General features: G+C 39.9%; 1 long non-coding RNA gene across 18 annotated transcripts in view; it reads left to right on the top strand.

The window, feature by feature from the left end:
• The window catches only part of LOC101706145 (uncharacterized), a 123,369-nt gene that overhangs the window by 26,257 nt on the left and 73,156 nt on the right, over positions 1-23,956 (top strand). For 4 of the 18 annotated variants that reach the window (XR_015440779.1, XR_015440782.1, XR_015440778.1 and 1 more), the window contains exons 2-7: positions 62-1,307; positions 2,308-2,357; positions 4,326-4,430; positions 4,804-8,142; positions 14,976-17,672; positions 18,347-22,381. This is a non-coding gene — a long non-coding RNA (uncharacterized LOC101706145). Of the gene's footprint in view, positions 1-61; positions 1,308-2,307; positions 2,358-4,325; positions 4,431-4,803; positions 13,996-14,975; positions 17,673-18,346; positions 23,635-23,956 lie in introns of those variants that run through there. The other 14 variants (XR_015440783.1, XR_015440785.1, XR_015440789.1 and 11 more) reach the window with 12 other exon arrangements.

Raw genomic sequence — 23,956 nt, forward strand, 5'->3', positions numbered from 1 at the left:
GACTGTGAGCTGCAGGAGGGCCCCAGGCTGGCAAAGCCAACCTTGATATCTTCATCCACAGCAGGTGGAAGTAGAAATGATGAACTCTGGAGAAGTATCCAAGCACTGAATGTTAGAGGACATGTAGATGAAACGATGCAAGAAGGGGAGGCTGTGAACTGCATCCTGGAACAGATCTCTCTCACTCTTTGTCTATCCAACCACCTATCCATCCATCCATCCGTTCATCCATCCACCCACCAATCCACCTATCCTTCCATCTATGTAAGTGGGATTTTGGGGAAATTGTCATAATTTGAATACATCCTGTAGATTAAAAAATAGTATTGTATAATCCTTCATTTCCTAGTTTCAATAATTATACTCTGTTTTTTTTCTAAATTGGTTTTATCGGTACATTTTAGATATACATAATAATAACATTCATCATAGGAATTTGTACCCATATATAATGTACCTTGATTCTTCTTTTTCCCCAGTCCCCTCCCCTCCCCTTCAACCCCTCTTATTCCCCTCCTTATTTACAAAAGCTTTGTTTCCATTTTTTCAAAGATGGCTCCTTTGTCAAAGATAAGGTGGCTGAGTGTGTCTGGAGTTGTTTCTGCACCTCTAATCTGTTTCTTTGATCCTTGGGTCTGTTTTTTTGCCAGACCATGCTGGGTTTTTTGTAAATCATGGTAGCTTTATAGTATAATTTCAAGTCAGGGACTGTGATGCTCCCTATCTTGCCTTTGTTGCCCAGAGTTGCTTTTGTTATCCTAGGTCTCTTCTGGTTCCAAATGAGTTTTAGTACTGTTTTCTCTAATTCTGTGTATACTCTGATTTTATAATAGAATATTCTTGTTCTTAGGAAATCCTGGGAAATATGGGTGAAAAATATTTTGGAATTTTTTATTCTCAAACTTCCTGTGCATTTCAGGTTATTTCAAATTATAAGTGTTACTAGAATTATGTATATAATTTTAAAACAAATTGAGAGGTATGTGCCTTAAAAAAAAATAGCCATTCTGTGAAATCAGATTGAAATGAATGCACACTGAAAACTGGCCAAGGTCCCAGGGAATGTTTGTGTCAGGGCTGGCCCAGCTCCAGGAACAAAAGGCACAGAGGGCTTTGGGTTTCGCGTCATTTCCAGTAACATGAAGGCCACACACCTTCAGTGTGGCAATAATATAAAAACCCTCAGGTGCTCCAGTCAGCACAGGTCCTGGTGTTGTGGGCTATCAGGATCTGGCGCCTGTCCAGTGTCACCGTGATTTCCTGGATGGCTCTCAGGAGTTTCCCGCTTTCTCTAGCACTCTGGGAAGGTAGGCATCTTTTTTTTCTTTTATCAGTAGAGTTTTCTTTTTTGCATGATTTATAGGGAGTAAGGTTACCCAATATGCTTTGATACTTGCTTATTAAACACAAAAAATTCTCTATGTGCATCTGTTTAGTGACAGCAGGAAAGCAAAATGACTTCAGTGGGCCCTGGACACTCTCACCTTTTGGAGGCCTTCTCACCATAATATGAATATTTAAAATTATTTCTATACAACTTTAAATATTTCAGCTTTTTTCTGTTATAGGCAAAATTTAATAGTTTTTATGTACCTTAAAAGTTTTATCTGTTTCTATTGTGAGAAGAAACTCTTTGGCTCTAAACCTTTATTTTTTTTATTTTGATTTCAAAAGAAATTCAAGCATCCTCATGGGCCTCTAAAATTAATCTGTATCCTAGGCTTTCTGGCTGATATACCTAATGCATAGTCAGTCCTGATATGCATTAAGTTTTGAATTATTTAGACTCTTTCTCTACATCTTGAAAGAAAATATAATATTTGAATTGATGTAGGCATTTAGTAAAATTATAACATATTTTACATGTCCAATTCAGTCTAATTTAGTCTAATTTATAGACTAATCTAGTCGACTTTATAGACCTATCAGGATATATGCTCATATTCACTTACAATGCACATATTGCATCACGAGTACCAAAGCTGGAAATTTTTGCATATTAACATTGAACCAGGCAGCCTGTGTGTTTCCCTTGGTATCTGTTGAGAGAGGCCCAGGCAAGGATCATTTCCTATCCCCCTGGCATAGGAAGACCCCTGGGACCCTAGACCATCCCAAGAGCTTTGGCTATCAGAACACTGTGCTTTGCCAAAAGACTTTCTCTACTTGCTTTTTTTTCCCCTTTGTTGGCATTAAAATGTTTTTCTTTTTTTAAATATAGGATAGCTCTGTGAAATAGTCAATGGTTCTATTGCGTCTTTCAGAAAATGTATTCTGTTTATGAAATTATACTTTATATTATCACAGATGATACTGTAAAATCAAGTAGAAGAAAATATGCCATATGGACAGCTAATGTAAGTTTTTAAAATTATGAATATTAATCTTTATGCGAAAATTATTCAAAATAGTCAAAGTGAAAGGCAATGCAAAGGATGACCTAATATTAAGTCTTCTATTTTCAGTCATCTGTTTCTGCAAATTAGGACATCTCAAACCATTATATTTGAATTTTAAAAGTATCTAGCAGAGCTGCACCTTTCAGTAAGCTCAGTCTCTGTCTCCTTGTTGTTCTTGCTGGTTCCATTGGTCCAAGAACAAGCACAATACCATGCACCCTGACAGCACTGAAGGAAACATTCTCCCACACCTTCCCCTGCCAAGCCTAAGTGCTGAGAGTGACTCAGAGTGGATCCAGCTGTAAAGATCATGACATCATGTACAGCTTTCAAAAGTGCTGGGTTACTTTGCTTCTGCAGATACAGATCTCCTGCATGCTGAGTGTACAGCGGAGAAAAGATCAGCAAGAAAACAGCATCTAAGGAACTTAACATAGCACTGACATCTGTGTCCTTTTAGCTAACAGGACATCCTGGCTCCTGAAGTCCAGAGCCATGGTTTCATTTACTTGACATAAGAAGATGATGAACACACTCCAGGGAGCTGGGTGGTCTGACATTCTGCACAGTGAAGGCAACTAGAGAAGCAGGAGAAAGTTTCTTGAACAATAATGGAATCTGAGTGGGGAATTAGGCAAGTGAAGCAGCTCTAGGAGGTGTGGGCCAACCCCACAGCTGGACTCAGGTGTCCTGGACTCACTATCACCAGACACCTGGGTCCAGAGGCCATCCTACATGGGACAAAAATGTGACACTATTATCACAGAGTACTTTTGTGAGGACATGTAAAGTTGTTTTTAAGTTTTTAAATAATCATACAGATATTATTTTCAAATTATAATTACAAAATTATATACAGGTTATAATTTTTTTAAATCTTCTATGGAAATTTCTAAACCTTTTATTAAGAACACAGAACTGCTACAGAGTGAATTTACAGACCAATGAGCATACTGAAGCTCAGGTTGAGGCCCTGATTTTCCTGGAGTGCAGGGGCGAATGAATGGGAACTCTTGCTGTTCTTGTCACCCTGGTAAAGTTTATCTGAGTAGTAACTAAATAGTAAGGCCATGCAGAAGCACAGACAAAAGATGAAGGTCAAGACTAGTTGGGATGTGCAGTTCTAAGTCTGAGCTGCTCGATTCCATGCAGGACACCTGCCCAGGCTACACGCTGTGATGTAGACATCATAAGGTTTGGACTGGCCAGGATAGAAGATGTCTTAATGATCTTGGGTCTACAATACTTGGGTCCCTACTGCTTCCTGCTGCTGTTTATTTTTAAGAGCTTAATGAGATTACACTCATGCTTAACCAAGGCCTAAGCACATGACTATGCGGTAGCACCAACTGACAAACAGGCTCCAAAGACATTGCCTCTCTTCTTTGGGTCTGACTCCTCTTCATTCTACCAAAGCAAACCATGCAGCCTGCTCAGGGCGAGGTCTGCCCTCGGGAGAGATCTCACTACAACCTCCACTCTCCCAGGTGAGACACTAGCCTAAGTACATTGAGTGGTAGGATTAAGAGGACTCTAAATTAGTAACCATGTTTAGTAAACAAAATAACAATTCTCTTCACGAATGCTTTTCATATCTAAAAGATAAATAAACTTTCCCATAGGTTGTAAGAGTGGATATTACGTATTATTAGGAAATATGATACACAATTATGGGATGGAAACAGAAATCTGCAGATCTCCTTTTCCTTTAACTGGAAAAAGCTTGGCTTCTGAAATAACTTTAAAAGTGATATTAAATATTTTTGAAAAATATTTCTGACTCTCTCAATAAACTCTTGAAAGCATAAGGAGGATTTGAGCTGTGGAATGAATGAAGGTGGGGTTGAAAAGAGGTAAATAGGCTATTGGAGCTGGGCAAATGCCAAATCCATCAAAAGTTTGCCATCAGTTTTCTCTTCCTCCTAGGGGTAAGAATAAAGAAGACAACGTCCAAGGCCTACCTTAAAAAGGAGTCTAGCAGTATGACCTGCCCTCACAAACGCTCTGAAGAAAAGCTTTTGTCCTTAACCTGTGAGTGATCTAGTAATTTCATGCCCTGCAAGGAAAATTCCCTGTCTTGAATATGCCACTGAGAGGACAAAATTCAAATTTTTCCTCAGTTTTAAATCACACTCAGCCACCATGTGTTTGCAGCCTCAGTTCATGGACTCTGTAACTCCCAGCAAGAACAAAGGATCTGTAAGCCAACAAAGCAGTGTGATAGGATTCTGGGCTGGTAGCTGGTGGCTGAGGGACCTGGCTCCAAGCCGAAATCCTATACAGTACATACTTTTTCAGGTTCTATCTAACCAATTACAAGCTTTACCTGGAGGGGGTCATTGGGAAAGCTGCCCTCCCCACACCAGATTTGGGGCACTGAGAAATCACTGTTTTTCCGATGCAGGATCTGTCAAGAACCAATCATCCCTTGGACCGCTACTTCTCCACCTGTGCTGCTCCAAGCAAATCTGCATTCCTAGCCTAGCTCTTCCACTCAGGGAACTTATTTTTCCATTTTGACTTTGACTTTTCACTCCTGGCCCTATTCACTCTTCTCTCTCCAGAATTGGAAAGCTAGAGTCTTCTCCAACTCATTTCTTACAATTGGTGGGTACTGCTATCAAAACTGACAAACACCATTCCCAGAATGAAAGTCTTGTGGGAATTGTGATTATGATAATAAAAGCAAAAAATTACTTAAAAACATAGTGTTAGGACAGGTGGCTAAATCCCCGGCCCCCAACACAAGGTTTTGATTGAGTAGGGAGGGGTAGGGGAAAGGAAAGAAGGAAATGGAATTAATAAGAGAAAATGAAAAAATGGAAACAAAGTCTTTGTAAATAGGGAGGGATGGAGGGGTTGAAGGGAGGGCAGGGGAAGGGGGAAAAAAATAAGAACCAAGAGAGATTATGTAAAGGTGCAAATTTCCAATGATGAATGTCATTATATTGCATACCTAAAATGCACCAATAAAATAATATTTAAAAAAGAAAGCAAAACCCACAAAACATAAAAAAGCAGTGTTAGAAAACTGATAACAAGTAGTTTAATAAACATAAGAAGGGATGCACAATTGATTTAATATTTGAAATTCTTTCCATGTAATGTACCATATTGAAATAGTTCTAAAAAATGTAACATATAGAATATAATTAAATTACCAGAATTAATTTTTCTTTATTATACTCATATAAAATACTTCTAATTAAAGTTTTCACATTCAATTATTTAGAGAGGTTTGAGTTAAAACATTTGAATATATGTTTTACTCGTGGTGATAAACCATTTACAATAGTGCAAAATTGGTTTCAAAGACAAATTTCACTTATATCATATTAGATATTTTTGCATTAAAGCTAAAGTGAATGAAAATTCCTAAAGATTTTACTTCTGTTTTTGTATGCTATCATTATATAAACTTATTTTGAAATCTATAGTTCTCATTAAATTGCCTAAAATTTTAAAATTTACATGTAAATATGTTAGGTACTAACTTATGATACATTATATATAAATTTATAAGAACTATATACATTTTATAAAAATATATAAATTTAATTATATAAATTTATACATGTAAACATGCATTATAAATAATATAGCATAACTTTTAATTTAAATGCACATATAATTAATTATGTAAGAATATATGAGTGTTTCTTTTGTTGATGCTGAAGAGTTTTTTCAGGCAGTGGTGATTAAAAAATGGAGAATTCAGCAAATAATGATCACTTAGAATAAGAAGGAAAAGATGGAAGCAACAACTAAGTGTTTTGTGGAAATGCAATCGAATTAAGAATGCTGAGTGACCACCTGACACTTAATTTTAGTATTAAAGTATGAATTTAGAGAAGGAAGAGCGGTGAGATTTGAGGTATATCAAACAAAGAAGCAGGACGAGACTACAGAGTTATCCCTGAGCCCTGCCCTAGTTAGAGGCACTGAAATGGCCTTGACACAGGTTGGGGTGTTGGGATTGTGTGTCCTTAGATTCCTTTCCATGGACTGAGCCACCCTAACTTCCACACAGAGTCTAAAGGCCCATTGAAAGGCACATGATCACTGTCACCACGAGTAAAGGCATAGAAGCCGTCTTCTAAGAGAATTCTCAACCAGTGAGGGGAAAGTCAAGGTAGAGTCCAAGGGTCTGAAGTGGGACTGAATAATGACAAACGAGAGTCAGAGGCTCTAGTTTGGAGCCATGCAGCGTGCTCAGTGGTTGAGCAGTAAGGACATGCCTGAGAGCACCTTAGAAATGAAGCTTGAGGCTCCCCAAACCACTAGAATGGGATCAAACAGCTTGGGTTTTAACAAGCCCTCCAAGGCTCACTAAAGTTTAAAAAGTCTGCTGTAATTTACTCTTTAAAGGATCCATGGAGACATCAGGTAGATATGTTAGAAGGAATTTAAAGTTCTATATTAGATCATAGTTTAAAGATAAATGTAATTGTGAAGCCACTTAATGACAAACATTTGATTTTTCTAGCACTGCAAGTCTGGAAAGAAAAACCTAGGGACTGGCATATAATCCAGTCAATGCCCCACAGTTATTAAATGAATAAATAAGCAAATGAATGCGTTAAGAGAAGCACCTTTCTGCTCTAAGTCCCAACATATATTATTATACAGAAGACATAATTTCTTGAATAAGTTGGGACATTGAGGGAAGAAATGAACCTGTCTGCTCTGGTCGCATGTATCTAAGAGTGATGGCAGGAAAGAAGGGATTGGCCAGGACTCTTGGCTTTCTGTAAAGTCTTGGCATACCAGTGCCAGAGCAGGCTAGCAAAAATTAAGCATCTCAATAGAAGATAGAAGTAGGAAAAAAGAAAATAATGCAGACTCTGTTTCTTTAGTTTCTGCATCATTATAGAAAGTGCTATAAGTTGGATAAAATAGTTTTTATTTAGAAGAAGCTCTGGTACCTGGGAATCAGAGGGCAGATTGGAGGAGACACTCTGTTAGTGTCTAGGTACATTCTCTAGAGGAAAAGGACGCTGCAAAGGCACCAGGCAAAAGCACATTGGATCAAGACTCAAGGCAGTTAACCTGGGAGAATTATTTCTTAGAGATCAAGGGTCTAAAAATGTTTATAAAACAACAGGTTAAGTGTTATGGGATCTGATCATCAGACTGCCTTACAAATTTTCATAGTGCAAAAAAAAGATCCTGAGAAAAAAATATAACTGTGAGTTTTAATACTTGGGTTAGCCAACTAAGGTTGGCAACTGTTTAGTGTTCCTGCCCCCTCACAAGCTGTGCATTGCCAGGAAGCCGATGTTAGATTATAAAATGATAATGAGAGCAAAAGAGGTGATGGAGATAAAGAGAACACCACCTTTTCTTGTGCAATGAGATTTTCATTAATTTCTAGAGATGCTTCCCAGGCTTCAGTTAGAAGGTCCTACAGATTTTAACACCTGGTCAGAAGACGGTCTGAACTGAAGCTCACCTGGAGGAGTAGAACGACCAGCAATGTGTGGGCCAGAGGCAGCAGACATCTCCGTTTTCTGATGCAGCTCTGCAGTAGGACACCCTTTCCAGAACTGCAGGCATGAATGGTGTCCCTGGCCATGCAGGAAGCTGGTGTGTTCCTTCCTCAGCCTTGTTCCAGCCTTGGCTAGCAGATGCAGGCTGCCCCTGAAAAGTATGACCTCAGCCAAACCACTGTCTGCTCCTGAGACAGCCAGATTCTTTCTGGAAGGGAGATCTGAGGAGTGGCCTCCAGGTCTGCCACAGGGAGGTAAGAAATACCAAAGGCTGCACAAGAGAAGGGACACTTTGCTTGTGAGTGTGTAATAAAGGATGCCCATTCAAGGAGGCACTGATTAGATGGTGTATGATTGGATCATGTCCACTGATCTGAATCATGTCTCATCCTTTGTTTTTTTACACAGGCACAAAAACTTAACATGGCATACTGTTTGGATTGCATTGGAGTGTGTCTGTTCCTTTGATCGGATCATGTCTGTTTGATCGTGCATTGATTGGATCATGTGTGTTCCTTTATTTTCACACACAGGCACAAAAACTTTTAACACGGCATAGCTAAAGGCCAAGCAGACACACATAGGTGCTGTAGTGTGTGATTCCCAGAGTTCATGTGTGGCAACAAGGTCTGCAGAGAAATGGGACCTCCAAGGTATGCAAGGAGTGGCTAGGTCATGAGTGCTGTGCTCTCAGGAGGGGTTAACACCAGAATTGGGACGAGGTTCACAGTCGCCAGCATGTAAGCTCAGCACCTCTCTCTTCCTCTGGTCCATGCAGGGCCTTCCACCATGTTATGATGCAGCAGGTCCCCTTCACCAGCTATACCCTTGATCCTGGATTTTCTGTTCTCCGCATCTGTGAGATCTAAGCTTCTGGTCTTTATACAATTGCCAGTCTCACAGTTCTGGTAGAGTAACTCAAGACTAAGTAGGGGCACTGGTAAAGGGGAAATGTAGTACATGTGTGACTTTTTATTTCTACTCTGGGTTTACTGAGAAGATTATCAGTTCTTATCATTTTCTTTCAAATTTTTACGGTTTTCTGTTATTCTGTGTTATTATAAAAAGTCTCCAATCTAGAATCTGCTAATAACATGAAATTTGAAATTTTATTAAATGGCAAATATATTTATTTACTTGTTAATATGATACTATAATTTTATACAGAATATCTATGTTTTTTCTTCACATTTCAGCCAGAATATTTTGAGGCTTCTTCAGATATCACTTGTTCTGTGTGAATTTTAACAATTCACTTGCTCTTCCTAACCCTGAATTGCCTCATCTGTAGAGTGGAGTTATGAGGGTGTGGAGTTGAGGTAGTGTTAGACGGTACAATGTGTGTATGTAATGGACTTGATGGATTTTTGCGGTGGCTGACATGTAGAAACAAATCAACATCTGCAACTCACTGCATTGTGATAAAGTAAACCTTCCTTTCTTTAGTGAAAATCAGCCATCACCTTAAGATATCCTTCTGCAAAACGTCTCTCTGGAAGAGTAACATGACCCAGATAGGGACACAAACCTCTAACTCTACCATACGGCCTCAACACTTTTCTCAGTTTGTCACAAGATGGCCCCAAATCCACATTCTGCACAGCCCTATATTCACAGAAATGGAATTCACACAGTGAGAAGGTTGTACAGGACAAAAATGGTATGTGCAGGCAGCCCACTTAATAACCAGTTGTTCAATTGGCTAGAAGAAGAGAAAAAAGCAAGCTTTGTTTCAATGGGCCAGAAAGCTCTTTAATGCATGTAAACATTTTCTTCAAGGCTAGTCTCCATAAGAGCAGTAAATAAATCATCCCATTGACACGTTACAGTTTTATTGGTACATGGCAGGGTTGACTGAGAAAAAACAGCAATCTTTACCTTTTCTCTCTTTTATAGTAACAATTATTTCATTTTTTGTTATTTGAAAAGTATACAAAACTGCTTCAAAACCTCGTTCTCTTTATCCTCTTAAAATTGAAATATAAGGAAAAACTATACATGATAAATCATGTAAGATCCTGTCAGATCAGGAAAACCTTAGATTAAAAGTCTTATGGGATCATGACTAATTCATTATTTCTTCTTCTTCATCTTACCTCAGAATCCCTAAAGTCTTAAAATGGAGCTTCAAGAAATTTTTTTCCAGGCAGTGAAAAATTCCTTCCTTTCTACTTTCTTTCTGCAATGCTAGAAGAAATGCCTGGTAATTGATTGCAACTGATGTGCAATACGTGAATCAATGGTAAAATAATTAACATAGAACATTAGTGTTCTAGTTCAACTTAATGGTGGTGTGGCTTGGACAAGTCATTTCAAGACAATCCTTAGTGTGTGTGTGTGTGTGTGAGTGTGTGTGTATGTGTGTGTGTGGTAAACGAGATAGTCTCCACAGTGTACCAGACACATGGCAGGCCCTTAATGCTTCATTTCATTATCACTGTTATTTTACTCATGATGCAATGGAATAATGGAAAGAGTTAATTTAATCTTCAGTAGAAATATCCAAACATAACTGCCGTTTCTCAATTTACTCTGAACTGCAGCCTCAATGCTCACTCCACATGGTGCCATATCTTCTAAGTTAGCCTATTGTTTGTGTGAAGGTGGGGTGGGATCAAAACATCAATGTTTTCCCAGGCATGGTGGCACATGCCTATGATCCCAGCACTCGGGAGGCTGAGGTAGGAGGATTGACAAGAGTTTGAGGCCAGCCTGGGCTACATAGTGAGTTCAGGACCAGTCTGAATTACAAAGGAAGACCCTGCCTCAAAAAACCAAGAAAAAAAAAATCAATGTTTTGACAGTCACCGATTTTCCCATGTATTAGATTTTCTGCTCAGGATTCAGCAGCTGGTGTTGTGGTTTTAATTTTGTAATTATTCATGATTTCATAACAATCACTGACTCTGTGCCAACTCAGAAAAACTCAATTCAGCATTATATTGTAAAAGTAGTTATCTTAAAACTGGTCAAAATTTGAGATTGAACAGCAATAAGAAGAAATATGCTTTCCTATTTTTACTACCTTATTGTCAATGGGTATGGTAAAAAAATGTAATAAATTTAAAAATTTTTCGCTGTTTATCTGAGAACCAGCAGATTGTAGAAATCTCTTCATCTTTTATTCTGGTTACCCTTGTCTACACCTGCCGTGTGCAGGAGACTGGCGTATTTCAATATTTTCCATCTGAATTGTGAATGAGTTGATCAGATGTCTCCGCCCTCCTTTCCTAATCAAATATATTGATTTCCTACCAAGTTCTAGAAACTATACTCAAGTGTGAACTTTCAAATACAAAAGGATATAACCCAGGAGGTCAGGAGACCACACAGTAGTAAGAGGACATGCATGGATGTGTTCGTTGACCAATGAAAATTCACAGAACAGTGTCCTCTCTGGAAGCACAGCTGCTGCTGTGAGCTCAAGGAGCAGTGGAGAGCCCAGGTTAGCTGGATCAAGAGAGAGCAAGGCTCAAAACACTGGCTCAAAAGCTGCCAGAGAGGTACTGAGAAGCCAGCATTAAGGGCCTTGTGATCAATGCCTGAGGACTTGGGCATCAACTCTGAGCACCAGGAAGCTAATGGTGGATCATGAGCAGAGTCCTGGTCCAACTCCTATTTGGAGGGGACTGCACTGGTGAGTGTGTCAAGGGTGGACTTTGCAGTGGGGGAACATGCAGACCCAGCACAGCACAGATCTGATGGTCATGAAAGGCACCATTTGAGCAGTTGCACTGTACAGACAGAGCCAAGAAGGCTCCCTGTAGGCTTTCAGTGATGTGGATGAGACAGAGGATGCATCCACAGCAGTACTGTGGTGTCCACGCACAGCATACACTGAGGTGGCAGTGCTTGGCTTGGGCCCAGACATACTGAGAAGCAAAACTCATGAGAATTGGTAATTAAGCATTTAACTTCAAATGTAAGTATTTATCAGCTTAGGAAATTCCTTGTGAAGTACTTTACCTTTATATCAAGAGCCTCAGAATTCATCTCCTCCTATCGGTAACACCGAATAACAGCTGCCTCATTTCTATTGTTCCAAATCATCAATTTCTTGGTGTATTTCATAACAAGTATAAAAGATGAATATGGGTAAAGAAATCCTAATATACTAAAAATAAAATCAGCAAAGACTGAGAGGGAGAAATAAGTTCAAACACTCCTGTGTGTGTAGTAATGTACAGACCTTTTCTTTTCTTGCTCTCTTTTATTGAACCCTTCTCTCTTTGTCTAGTCAGGGATCCATCTTGGCTAGGAAAACTTCAGTGAATCAATAGAGAGGAGTTTTGTCATCTTTACACTACCTGGACATATTAGCAACTTTATGCTAACTTGTACATATTATCTTTATATGAACCTGGACACACTAGCTCTACATAAACCTGCACACACTGCCTTTGTATGAACCCGGATGTCCTATTTTTACACTGGCCCAGACATACTATTGTTATATTAACCAGGATATACCATCTTTCTATGAACCAGGACATTCTGTCTCTGTATTAACCTGGACGTGCTATTTTTACACTGACCTGGATGTATCATCTTTATAGTAACCTGAACTTATTGTTGGAAGATTTCCCCAGGAAACATTGCAAAGTCATCAAGTGTCACACAATTTTTCTTTCTGTCACCTTCCACTTCATTGCAAAGCTTCTATGCTTTGTTCTCATCTCTGCATGTCTGGGATCTAGAGCTTTGTGTTTCTTTCTCTGAAGAGCTGGTCCCCGAAGTCTCTTCCTCACCCTTCTAGTAAAAATTATTTCTTCTCCTCCCAGCACTGCTGGCAAAATAAGTCACTGATCTGGTTCTAGTATTTGATTCTAAGATACAAATGAATGAGCCCAAGCTTATCAAAGGCTTGTAAAGAGATTTTGCAGAAGTAAATGCATCTGTAATAGGAGAATAGATGGGGTTGTATTCATATTGGAGGCCACCTCTTAACAACAGCCTAATAACACACATCCAAACCCACAACACACACACACACACACACACACAAACACACATGGGCACACACATCCATGTGCATATTTTCCCATGTTATAAAGAAAAAAACGGCAAGAAATGAGCTTTGAAGCCACTTGCAACCTTTTCTCTCATAGCTCTTCTTTTTTTTTCCAAACTGCAGTTTTATACATAGCTTTAGTGCAAGAGAAGTTATGCTTCTGAACACTACATGCCATTCTGTCTCCTGGGAGTGTCCTGTGGATTCATACATTATTTTATGGGAAGGAAAATTAGAAAGCAAACACAATATTTACTTGACCAGGATGAGGTTCAGAAAGAGATGTACAGAGCTAATATGCCATTCAGTATTTTGAGAAATGATTAGAAATAGCTTAATCTTCATCTACCAGAATTCACTATTAAATAAAAAAACAAAAGATAACTCTCTTTTCCTTTGTAGTTAAGCAGATTTCCAACCACATCAAAATACAACAACTGCTAGGTTACTTTTGTAGTGGACTAATGAGCAACATGTAACGCCCAGCTGAACTAAATCAGAGTGGTCTGGGCATGGAGGATCCACCTGAGGATTGTTGTCAGTAGCCATAAAAAGAAAACTGGAGGGGAAGATTGTGGCCTGTTGATTTTTCTAGGAGAAGCTTGCTGTGGATGGTTTTCCTGATGCGAACTAGGCTGTTCTCGTCAGAGGAGGAACTCAGGTTCTCGCTGTCGCTGGGAATGGCTGCTGTTTTCATCAGAGCAGCTCTGATCTTCACCGTGAGCATCACTTCCTGGCCCCAGTGTGGATCCCTCAGCCTGGTGGCACAAATCCTTCATCTCACCAGCATAGGTTTTCTGGCTCCCACCACTGGCCTTTGGGCCTTCCGGGTGCAGATTCTCAATATGGACAAGCATGAGACATTGCCATGGGCTCTAGGCCACTAGCTGGACTCATGGAGGACATTGCCTTGGACTCTAAGCCTTTAGCTGGACTTATGTGGGAAATTGCTGGATCCAGGCCGTTGGCTTGATTCTTTTGGCCTCTAGTGTGTGGTTAATGTCTTGCATTCCTTTGCATTTCACTTTTTGGGTAATTACCATCAAATAATCCTATAAACTATGTGTCCTGTAGTAAATGTATTATCTTACCAAAACTCTGACTACAATGACTTTAGATTTTAAATGTAAGGAAGTGTCACAGAATCAGGCCCATTCCTGATTATCCAAAGGCTCTAAATGCTATTTGTTCTGAGAAACAGAGGAGTGCTTGGCTGCTCTGTTAGGGATTGAGACAGTGCCTGGGGAGGCGAGTAGTTTTCTCGACACAATAGGCAGAAACAAGAAAGGAATCAAGGGCCCTGACTCACTGTCTGGTGTTTACCAAAGGCAGACCACATTACGATGTTCAAATTCATGGCCAAATACCTTCAAATACAGCTAACCGCAGGGACTGAGAGGGAATCAGGCCTCTTGGAGAAAAGCTGTAGGAACTCGAGCTGCTCCTGGAATTGTTAAGTATATCCCAGAATTATGGTGGCATGCTCATTTTATGTACTGTATGATAAAGCCAACCAAAGCCAGGCGCAGAGTCCTGGGGATGGGACTCTCACCCTCTTCAGGCTGAACTCAAAGCAATGTTTGGGGGAGCTAACATGCTGCCCCAAAGAAAAGACAACATTGAACCAAAGAAATGCAAACCAAAACATTTTAAAGTGAACAATCAAAAGGTGGAAAACAAATACTTTGGTCATCTATAGAACACTCAGGGGGAATAAAAAAAGAAATAGGGAGATGATTTGCTTTTTTAAAGAATTTCCATAATATCCGCTCTCCAAAAATCAGAACCAAAGACAAGGACTTAGGTCCTTGCAGTTGATGGATGAGAAGATCTGGGACACACATGAGGGATGGGAAGTGACACAGAGAGGAGTGGAAGCAATGTGAGAGCCTCTTACTGAGCTGCCACTGTGGGGACCTGAGCCGCTGCCTCCCTGGGGCTGCTGGCAGCATCCTCAGGTGTTCTGCCTTGAGGCTTGGAATCTGGAACCTGGAATCCTCAGCTCCAGCTTTCCTGTGGTTAGGAACTGCTCCGGCGCATTAACTCCCACCCCTTCTTGTGTCTTTTATTGCACAGCTGTCAAGCTGGCTTCTACTGGCTTCTGCTGCCTAGAGGGGCTTTGAGGCAAAATGCCAGACACCTGCTAGTGTGGGCAGCTACCAGGGCAAAGGCGGATCTGAATTTGCAGGAGCTCTTCTCTTGTGACTGAAAGTTGAGGTGAGTTTGTGGTATGTGATATGAAGAACAATACGTAAATACCATGGTCTGGCTCTTATACTACTTAAGGTTACTGAAACTGTATTCTAAGTTTTCTTGGTGTTCTTAGTCACTTTTCTCATGGCTGGGATGAAAACCCAACAGCCACAACTTAAAGGAGGACAGTTTTCTTTAAGCTCACATTTTTGTCCATGATCACTGGCTCCAAGTGGAAGGGCCTGGGTGGAGGACAGCTGCTCATCCCATGGCAACCAGGAAGCAGAAAGAAAAGGAGGAACTGGGGAGGGAGAGACAGCCTTCCAGGACACCTCCCCAGTGATCCACTGAATGCTTCAATTGATGAACCCACTGGTAAGTACAGCACCCCCATGATCCAGACACTGGCCCAAAGCCCCATCTCTGAACACATGAGACTTTAGGAGGATTTCTAGATCTACACCAGGACACTTGGCCCTTGAAACTTGGTCTCACCACTACCACAACTGGTCCCCAAACCATCATCAATATTTTCTGTCTCCTTCTTCACACCCATGTAGATTTTCCCTATCTTTGGTTAGAAATTGAGCTTATTTAACTTGCTTACGTGGTGGGGTAATCTAGACTTTTAGCCCTGAAGGGTTTGAATTTGGGGTTTTCTTGGCATTGTCTGGCCACAGTTGCTGAGATTCCTTACTGTTCATTTCCTTATAGCACAGAAACATCATAATCACAAACATCACAAGTGCTAGTGACTCTAATGCTTCGTGACAGTTCAGGTTGGTTAATCACCTGGAGTTATAACCCATTTACTTGTTGGCTGGTCTGCAAGCATGAAGAGCTCAAGTTCACCAAGTGGCAGTAGTTGCTTTAGGTGCAGCAGAATACTTTGTGTATGCCCTGGTATTGATTTTCTTCTCCTTGGAACCAGAGCACTTGTGTCTCCAAGCTTGGCACTGGGAGTCCTGGAAGCAGGAACTCTGCAGGTGGTCACTGGGCATGGTGACTAGAGAAGGTGGTGATGCTTTTCTGCCTTATTTCCAGGCTCACACATATATTCCGGCACCATGTAGTGACCATTGCTTGAATGTGTGTACCACTTCCTGGGGATGGAGTCCAAACCTTTGAGCGTCACACCTGAGGAGGTGCATTGCAGCTAGAAAGTAATGCCAGTGCTTTCCAGAGTCTTGTCTGCAGTGTCACAGCAAGGGATTACAGGATTTGGGTCAGAGCAACCAGTATAGAAAACTGCTCTGCTCATTTATCTCTCTAAAATCATTCAATACTCTCTTCCCCCAAATCTTTCTTGTCAATTTTAAAAACTCTTTCCAAAATAACCCCCAAACTAGTTCTGCCCCCCTGAGCTTTATCTTTAAATTCTTTTATCTATCCTTTCCTTTAGCTCTTGATTTTAATAGACTTTTTGTGGATATACTTTCCAATAAAAGTATTTTTCTGTATTTTTAAATAAAAATTACTTTAGGCTTATGGCTCCTTCCAAACCTCAATGCAATCTCTCCCCCAGCCAGCATGAAAGAAGACCTGGGGATTCTCCAACTCCATCCATGAATGAGCCATATTTGGAGGAGGAAGGAAGAATCACAGAGGACAGTTGCTCATAAACATGCTTGTTCTTGGTGCACCCACTTAGATCAAAAGCTCTCCAGTGTACAGTGACTCCTTAGGTATTTCTGACTCCTCTCCCTTCCTGAGGAGGCACCGCTGCCCTTTCATCAGAGCGCTACAGGAGAGAAGCCTCGATGCTGGCGGTGACCCACTGGCTGAAGGTCTCGGTCTTTTCTTTCCCACACTATCTGCAGGAAGGCCGGGTGTGCACCTCCAGGCCTGTGTTATTTATCCTCCATCATTATTTTTTAGTGCTTATACACATGCAAAGATCAAACTTCAATACTGAGTCTTTATTACTCCATCTCTTCCTGAAGTTTTGCATCCCTTCAGTAAAACCTTCACAATATTACACAATACTTTTTATTGTGGAAAATAATGATGTGATTTTATACTTCTTCATTTCTGTAGCCAAAGCTTTCTAAATTCGCCTCAGGGGAGTGACAAGAATTCTCAGTATCATCTGACAATGTAAGAACAGTGGCCTGAAGTGTCAATTCCTACCTAAAGGACACTTTGGAAGCATTCTCTTCGCACAGTGTCCCCTTCTTGGGTCACCCTTAAACTCTCTCATGAAGCAGTAGTCAACTCTTTTATCTTTCCATGCCCTGTAGTCTAGGGGTTACACCATTGCAAATTCCATGTGTTTTTATTGTCTAAAAATTGTGTCACTTTACTGAAGTCTGCTCAAAACATAGAATTATCCTTTGATAGTATTTCTTGTAAAACCTAGATGGGTAGACTTTTGATAATGATTATTCTGCAGTATCACCCTTCTGTTCATTAACAAGAGTTTGGATTAAAGCCACATGACTTTGTTGCAGAGAATAGTGTGAGAGAAACAGAGGTAAAAGAGGAATGTACAGAGAGTGTTGAGAATTCTGTGGCCTCCAGCTCCTAACCTGTGACATTTCCTTCCTTCTTTAGGCAGCTGGGCCAGGGAGGAGTCTGCAGGTAAGATTTGGAGAATGAGTCTGAAATTTACTTGTGCTCCAAGAAACATCGTACTGTCTTGAATGGTTTTTGAATTACTATTCTCTATTTCATTAGAGCATTGGCAGAGTTTTCACTTTGAATGAGCCAAAGCTCATTATCCCCAAACTCTCAGAATATTTTTGTATTTGAACCTTCCTGCTGCAATAGCAAGACATGAAGCACAGACTGTTGGAAAAGTTACCCAGGTCTTAACCCTTTCCCAGCAGAGAGGACTTGGATGTGGCTGTGTAGGACTGACTACCCAGTTTAAGGTAGTGGCTATACCTGGATGCTATCAGGAAGGGGCCTTCACTGTATTCTAAAAAGGACAGAGGACATGCAGCTACGCATTGTATTATTTTACAGGGTTATAAATTTCTGAAATATTTTATAGCTTAATTTTTAAACTACTCAATAAAGCATCATAATTATTTACCTGTACATGCTGAGGATGTCGCATTTGCTTTACATCTGCTTATAAACAGTAATTAGTAAATCGATTGTTCTTATAGGATTTTCATACAAGCTTTCTAGTTTGCTTACTTATCAGGAAGGAATTATTACAGATCATGAAAAAATTGTGCTATTCTGGAAGTTTTTTTTTTAACATACCATGTTGTTTCTTATTTTATATATTGTTCCTTTTGCCCTAGGACCTGGTGTGATGGGATGAACATCCAAGGCTTTCAGAGGATTTGGAGCCCAGATAAAATATTGAAAGAAGTTTCAAGAGAGGACTTTTTCTAGAATGATGGTTCTTAATGGGGGCAATATTTCCCACTATGGAACATTTGGCAAAGTCCACAGACAGTTTTGATTGTCAGGACTTGGGGAGTAGGAGGCTACCTTCCCCCATTGGGTACAGGCCAGAAATGCTGCTAAATATTCTACAAAACACAGGACACACACATGCCCCAACAAGGTATCTGTTACAAAATGTCTGTAGTGCTGAGGTTGAGAAACTCTGTTGTGAGATAAATTTTTTTTTTCTCGACTAGGGGTAATGTGCCTGGAACAGGAGGACAGAACAGTATACAGTAGGTGCTAGTGGCTCCAGAAAGGAGGCCCTCTGCCCTCTTTCAGCATATTGCTAAAGCTAGGCTAGATCTGGGAGACCTGACACAAGCAGTTTATTGGAAATCCAGGCAGAGGAGGCCTCTGATATCCTCTCATAGCATTCCTATGCCCAGCAGTGGTATGGGAGAAACATCATAATGTCCTTTCTCTATGTCTGTGGCAGGAGAATAGAGAGACAGCCACTGTACCTAAGCAGTTCAGGAGTGTAGGAAATGCATTCATGTCTGCAGACGTCAAGTAGACAAATAACAGTGACATCCAGAGAAGCAGCCCCACGGTTTCAGTTCTGTTTGAATTAAAAACAATCCACAGGAAAGGGAAGAATTAAATCACAGGAAAGACTGCTTGCCACCCTGGTGAAAAAGGATTTATAATAGGAACTGATCTGAACTACAGAAAATAGAGATACATTTCATGTGTACCTGTGGTTATAGAGTGAAATTTCACTCATTTCACCTTCCACTGTGTTACTGACTGGTAGTTGGGAATTAAACCAATGCTAATGAACAGGCTGCACACATTCCAGCATTACCTGAGCATTTTTAACTGTGCCACAGACCTTGTCCCTTCCCAGTTTCTGCTATGCTTAGGGATATGCACACCTCAGCTGACAAGTGCGAAGATGAAGGCCCATGCTACAAGTGATTGCATTTCCATGACTGGTCCTTCCGTGTGGAAATTCTATTTTCCTTGACTTTTATAATCACCTGACTTCACGTACCATGATGCCAGTGAGTTTGTATTTTCAAAGTGCAGGCTGACCTCCCTGTGGTTCATATGGAGACCTGTCTCCAGACTAAGGGTGACACCAGGTGTTGAAGGTCCTAGGAAGTCATAGGTCAACCTTGATTTTAAGAAACTCAAATCTGTTCTGCAAGTTCCTGATGAATATTTTTTATAAAGAATATCTTGCAGAGCTTATTTCTATCTGGAGAAGACTTCTCTTCTTTTTCCACAGTAAGTTATTAGCCTATCTTTCTGTAACCTTTCAGTAATAGGTTATTTTATTTTCCTTCTGATTTACTGGTAGATGAATGTGCATCTAAACAATCAGAAAAGTGGTGTTCAAGACTATGTTGTCTTTACCTATGTATTTAAGAGTAGCCTCCACCTGCTCCTGTATGTGGTAATCATTGCGCACACACACACATACACACACACAAATGCAGTGTGTAGAATACCCTGATTTCACTTTGTGTATTTTTTTGTTATCTTGGTCATGAAGAGATGTCTGGATTCCACTACCTCTAATTCAATTTAGGAAGAGAAACTGACACTCTATAAGGAATAATATTCTTACCAAAATAGCCTCTTCTTTCAATGTTCCTGGGAGGGCAACACATTAATTATGGAGGATTCTAACAGAAAATGTGTAACATACTTCACAGAATCACACTCTCCTTCACCTGTCTTGAAGTCAGTATTTGATCAACAGTTATTTCAAAGTTATGTTAAGACACTTAAAGCAGACTTCCAAAAAGAGAGAGATAAACATTGACAATTCTTGTACATAGCAATCCAAATTGCTCCCTTGAAATGTCCCATATTTATTCCAAAAGAGGCATTTATTGGCAACTATTAACATAAGCAAAGTATCTTTAAATGAAAGTCATGTTGTATTACTGACGAGTCTAAGGGAAATTACAGACTTCTAACTATTCTATATTTCTGATGCAATATCAAAACACAATTCCATAACCCAATTATTATAAATAATTCCTTGGAAGATTAAACACTCTAGGCCACAGAACAACTGCATATAATTGTTTTAAATAATGTCAAAGCGCTATTTTTTAAATATTCATATAATTAGAAAAAATAAATACTGTGCCAAAGTCACCAAATTCCTGACTTGTCCCTGAAAAATCTCAGGGTAATTCATAAATAAAGAAATGTTGTTCTAAAGGAGACTTTGAGTGTGGTTCAAACAGACTCATCATAATGACTTTAAACATTCTTTGGCATTTGATTTCTTAGTGCAGAAGAGAATGTAATTGGGAGGCTTTTCTGTTGGCATCTTACTCTAGAGGTCACAGTTTACCGACTATAAATTCCAACATATCTGTCTCTAGCCCTGTTGTGGTCGCTTGACATACTCCCCAGACTGCGGCTGGCTGCTGATTATTTCCACTGTCTGATGGTTTTTTCAGATTTCTGTGGATTTGACTTGATTTATTCTGTGGACATGAGCCTTGAACAACCCCAGATGAAAGGAACAGACTGTGTTGTGGTTGGTTTGATGGGGACAGGGAAGCCACAGACAGGGATGGAAACCAAGGTCAGCAGGCAGTGGAGACCCACATGTGGCAACATTGTCCATAGTACTCTGTAAAACCTGAACTTAGTTCTTAATACAAAAGTCATGGATAACCCTGATAATCATGATGAAACTGACCTCCAAGTGTGAAAATACATATATCGTAAATCATGAAATTAATTCATTCTTTTGTAGCCACTGAAGCCTTAAAAAGTGAATTTCTGTTTGGTGTAGCACTGATTTCACATCTTCTGAGGCAGACAATGTCTCTGTGGGATGCATGTTTTGCACGTTTATTAGCCAGGAAACCTGGGAATACAGAGAACTGATTTTTTTCATTGAAGAGGAGTTCACATAGGGCTGCAAGGGGCTCCAAAGCTACTCTAAACTAAACTTCACACTTGTTATTAGCACCCTGTAAAACAAAGCAAATACAGTAATGGTACCCAAGTGTTAGGGTCCCCCCATGGCCTTCATGTGTTCAGAGATGAGACTTTCTAGAAGGTGACCCATGGGAGGTCTAGCTAAATGTGCTGTTAGGAGGTGGGGCCTGCTGGGAAGAGGTGGTCACTAGGGACAGGAGGGGGCCTGGAAAGGTGAGTCTCCCTCCCTGGTTCCTCCTTCTTTCTCCATTTCCTCCACCTGGGCCTCCCACTGTGCCTTTCCACTTGGGGCCTCCTGACTATGGACTGATATCTCTAAAATATGTGCCTCCCTTATGTGGCAGGGTCAGGTATTGGGTCTCAGTGAGGGGAAGTGACTAAGACATAAACTTTTAAACCTGCTGTGAAGGTTTGCTGATCAAATATGTGAAATGCACATGTTAACTGATTGCCATTACTATCATTGAAAACCACTCTGCTTTTCTCCCTAGTTGTTGGACAGTAGTAGCTATCGTTCAATGGATGCCTGCCACATGCCATGTATTTTATGCAATAATGTTTCATTTAATCCTCCCCCTTACTCTTCGAAGTAGTTACTATTCATGCTGATTTATAGATAGGAAACTTAATTTTCATAAAATCAATCATTTTCCCAATCTTAGCTCCAGTAATTATAGAGAAAAAATTCAAACTATACTTTTCTACAGTCTTACAGTTTTATGGGTAGAAAGCACTATGGAAAGTTAGGATGAAACTGCTTTATGTTCCAGGGGCTTGACTTTTGATCTACCCCTTGGTCTCCTTTGGAGCAAAGAAAGACACTGAAATAGATGCTGTATTACCTGCAGGACTTCCAAACCACGCACAAAGACAGTTCAATGCACTTTCCTCACATTTTCTTTCTTTTTCCAGCTGTTTTGTACAGAAGACAACTTTGCAACCTTCAGTGAATGGAGAAAAAGTATTTGAAGGTAACATCTCCCAATTTGATAATCTGCAGAAAAATCTGCATTCCTACGTGTATCATATTGTAGGAATAAAACAATCATTCTCAGACACTAAGCAATCACGAGAGGACTGGAGAGTATATCTGCAGGAACAAAACTGCATTCGCTGGTGAGGGGTGGCCTTGCTCAGGAAGAACCCACCCTCATCTCCTTGACCAAATGCCCGTTTTCAAAGTAAACAAGTGAGATTAAATTAGGTTGAATGCAATGCTCAAGTGTCTTTATTAAGTGGACAATTGTTTTTATTTTCATTGTTTTAGTATTTAAATATTAATGTCTGTGATATATCACTTTTTAAAATATAAGTAATGTACGGCTGGCTGGTTGGGGTATCATATGTCAGTAATCTCAGCAATCAGAAGGCTGAGGCAGGAGGATGGTAAGTTCAAGCCCAGCTTGGGCAATTTAGAGACTTAGTGAGCACTTGTCTCACAATAAAAGATAAAAATGGCTGGAGATATAACTCAGTGTGAAGGCCCAGTAATGCAAAAAAAAAAAAAGTATAGCTAAAATTTATCATGTGCCATGACTGTTCTATACACAGCGTTGTTAAGTATTATTACTTTGCATATTCACAGATGAGGAAACTGAGACCCAAAGAATTTACATAAAATGTCCACAATGATAAAGTTAGTAAAAATGAGAAACCAAATAGCCAAATATAGATCTTGACTCTTTGAACATTGTATTATACTGTTTCTCATGCTCTTTATAGAAAAAGTGGAAAAATAATTGAAAAAATAAATGTCACCTTGAATCGCATTGCTAAAAGATAACCATTGTCTATATGGTTAAAGCTTTTTGCACTACAGGATATCAAACCACCACTAAAAGTTTATGTTTTTCATTTTCATTATCATTCATAATTTAAAATATTTCAAAATTTTCCAAATATTATGATGATTTATTTTTCATGATATGAAATTGATTGGATTAAGAAACGCCTAGGTGGTTAATAACATCTGCTTCTGGGTGTGTCTGAGTGGGTCATGAAGTATGACATTGGGCACTATATCTGGTCCCTGGCCCCTCTTTCTCTGGCGCTGGTCCCCTGCTCTGCTTCCTAGCTGCCATGAACCAAGCAGCTTTCCTCTGCCAGGCCCTTCTGCCCTGATGTTCCTGCCTTGGAGCTGCTTACCATGGACTGAATCCCCTAGAACCTGGAGCCAAATTAGACCTCTCCTCCTGTGGGCATCCTGCATTGTGTCGCAAGAACAGTGAAGCTGACTAATATATATAATGCATCTTCATTTATTTTATGGGTATTTCTTTTAGATTTTTAAGTTGATCATTTTTTTACCACAAAAAATACCACATTGACATCTTCGTGTTAAAGCTTTTGTGCAGTTATTTAAAATTATCTTTCGGATGTAGTACTAGAAGTGTAATTCCTATGCCAATGACACGACTTATTTTAAGTTTCAGTACGTTTTGATTAAAGCTTTATGTAGAACATCCCGGCAGACTTTCTGTCTATTCTTCCTGTGTCCTGACCCTTTACTTACTCTAATGTAGTAACTTTTATTGCCTGAAGTATTC

The sequence above is a fragment of the Heterocephalus glaber genome, unplaced genomic scaffold (genome assembly GCF_053883595.1).
Source record: "Heterocephalus glaber isolate CG9 unplaced genomic scaffold, H.glaber_assembly_v1.0 deba00001504, whole genome shotgun sequence".
Classification (NCBI taxonomy): Eukaryota; Metazoa; Chordata; class Mammalia; order Rodentia; family Bathyergidae; genus Heterocephalus; species Heterocephalus glaber.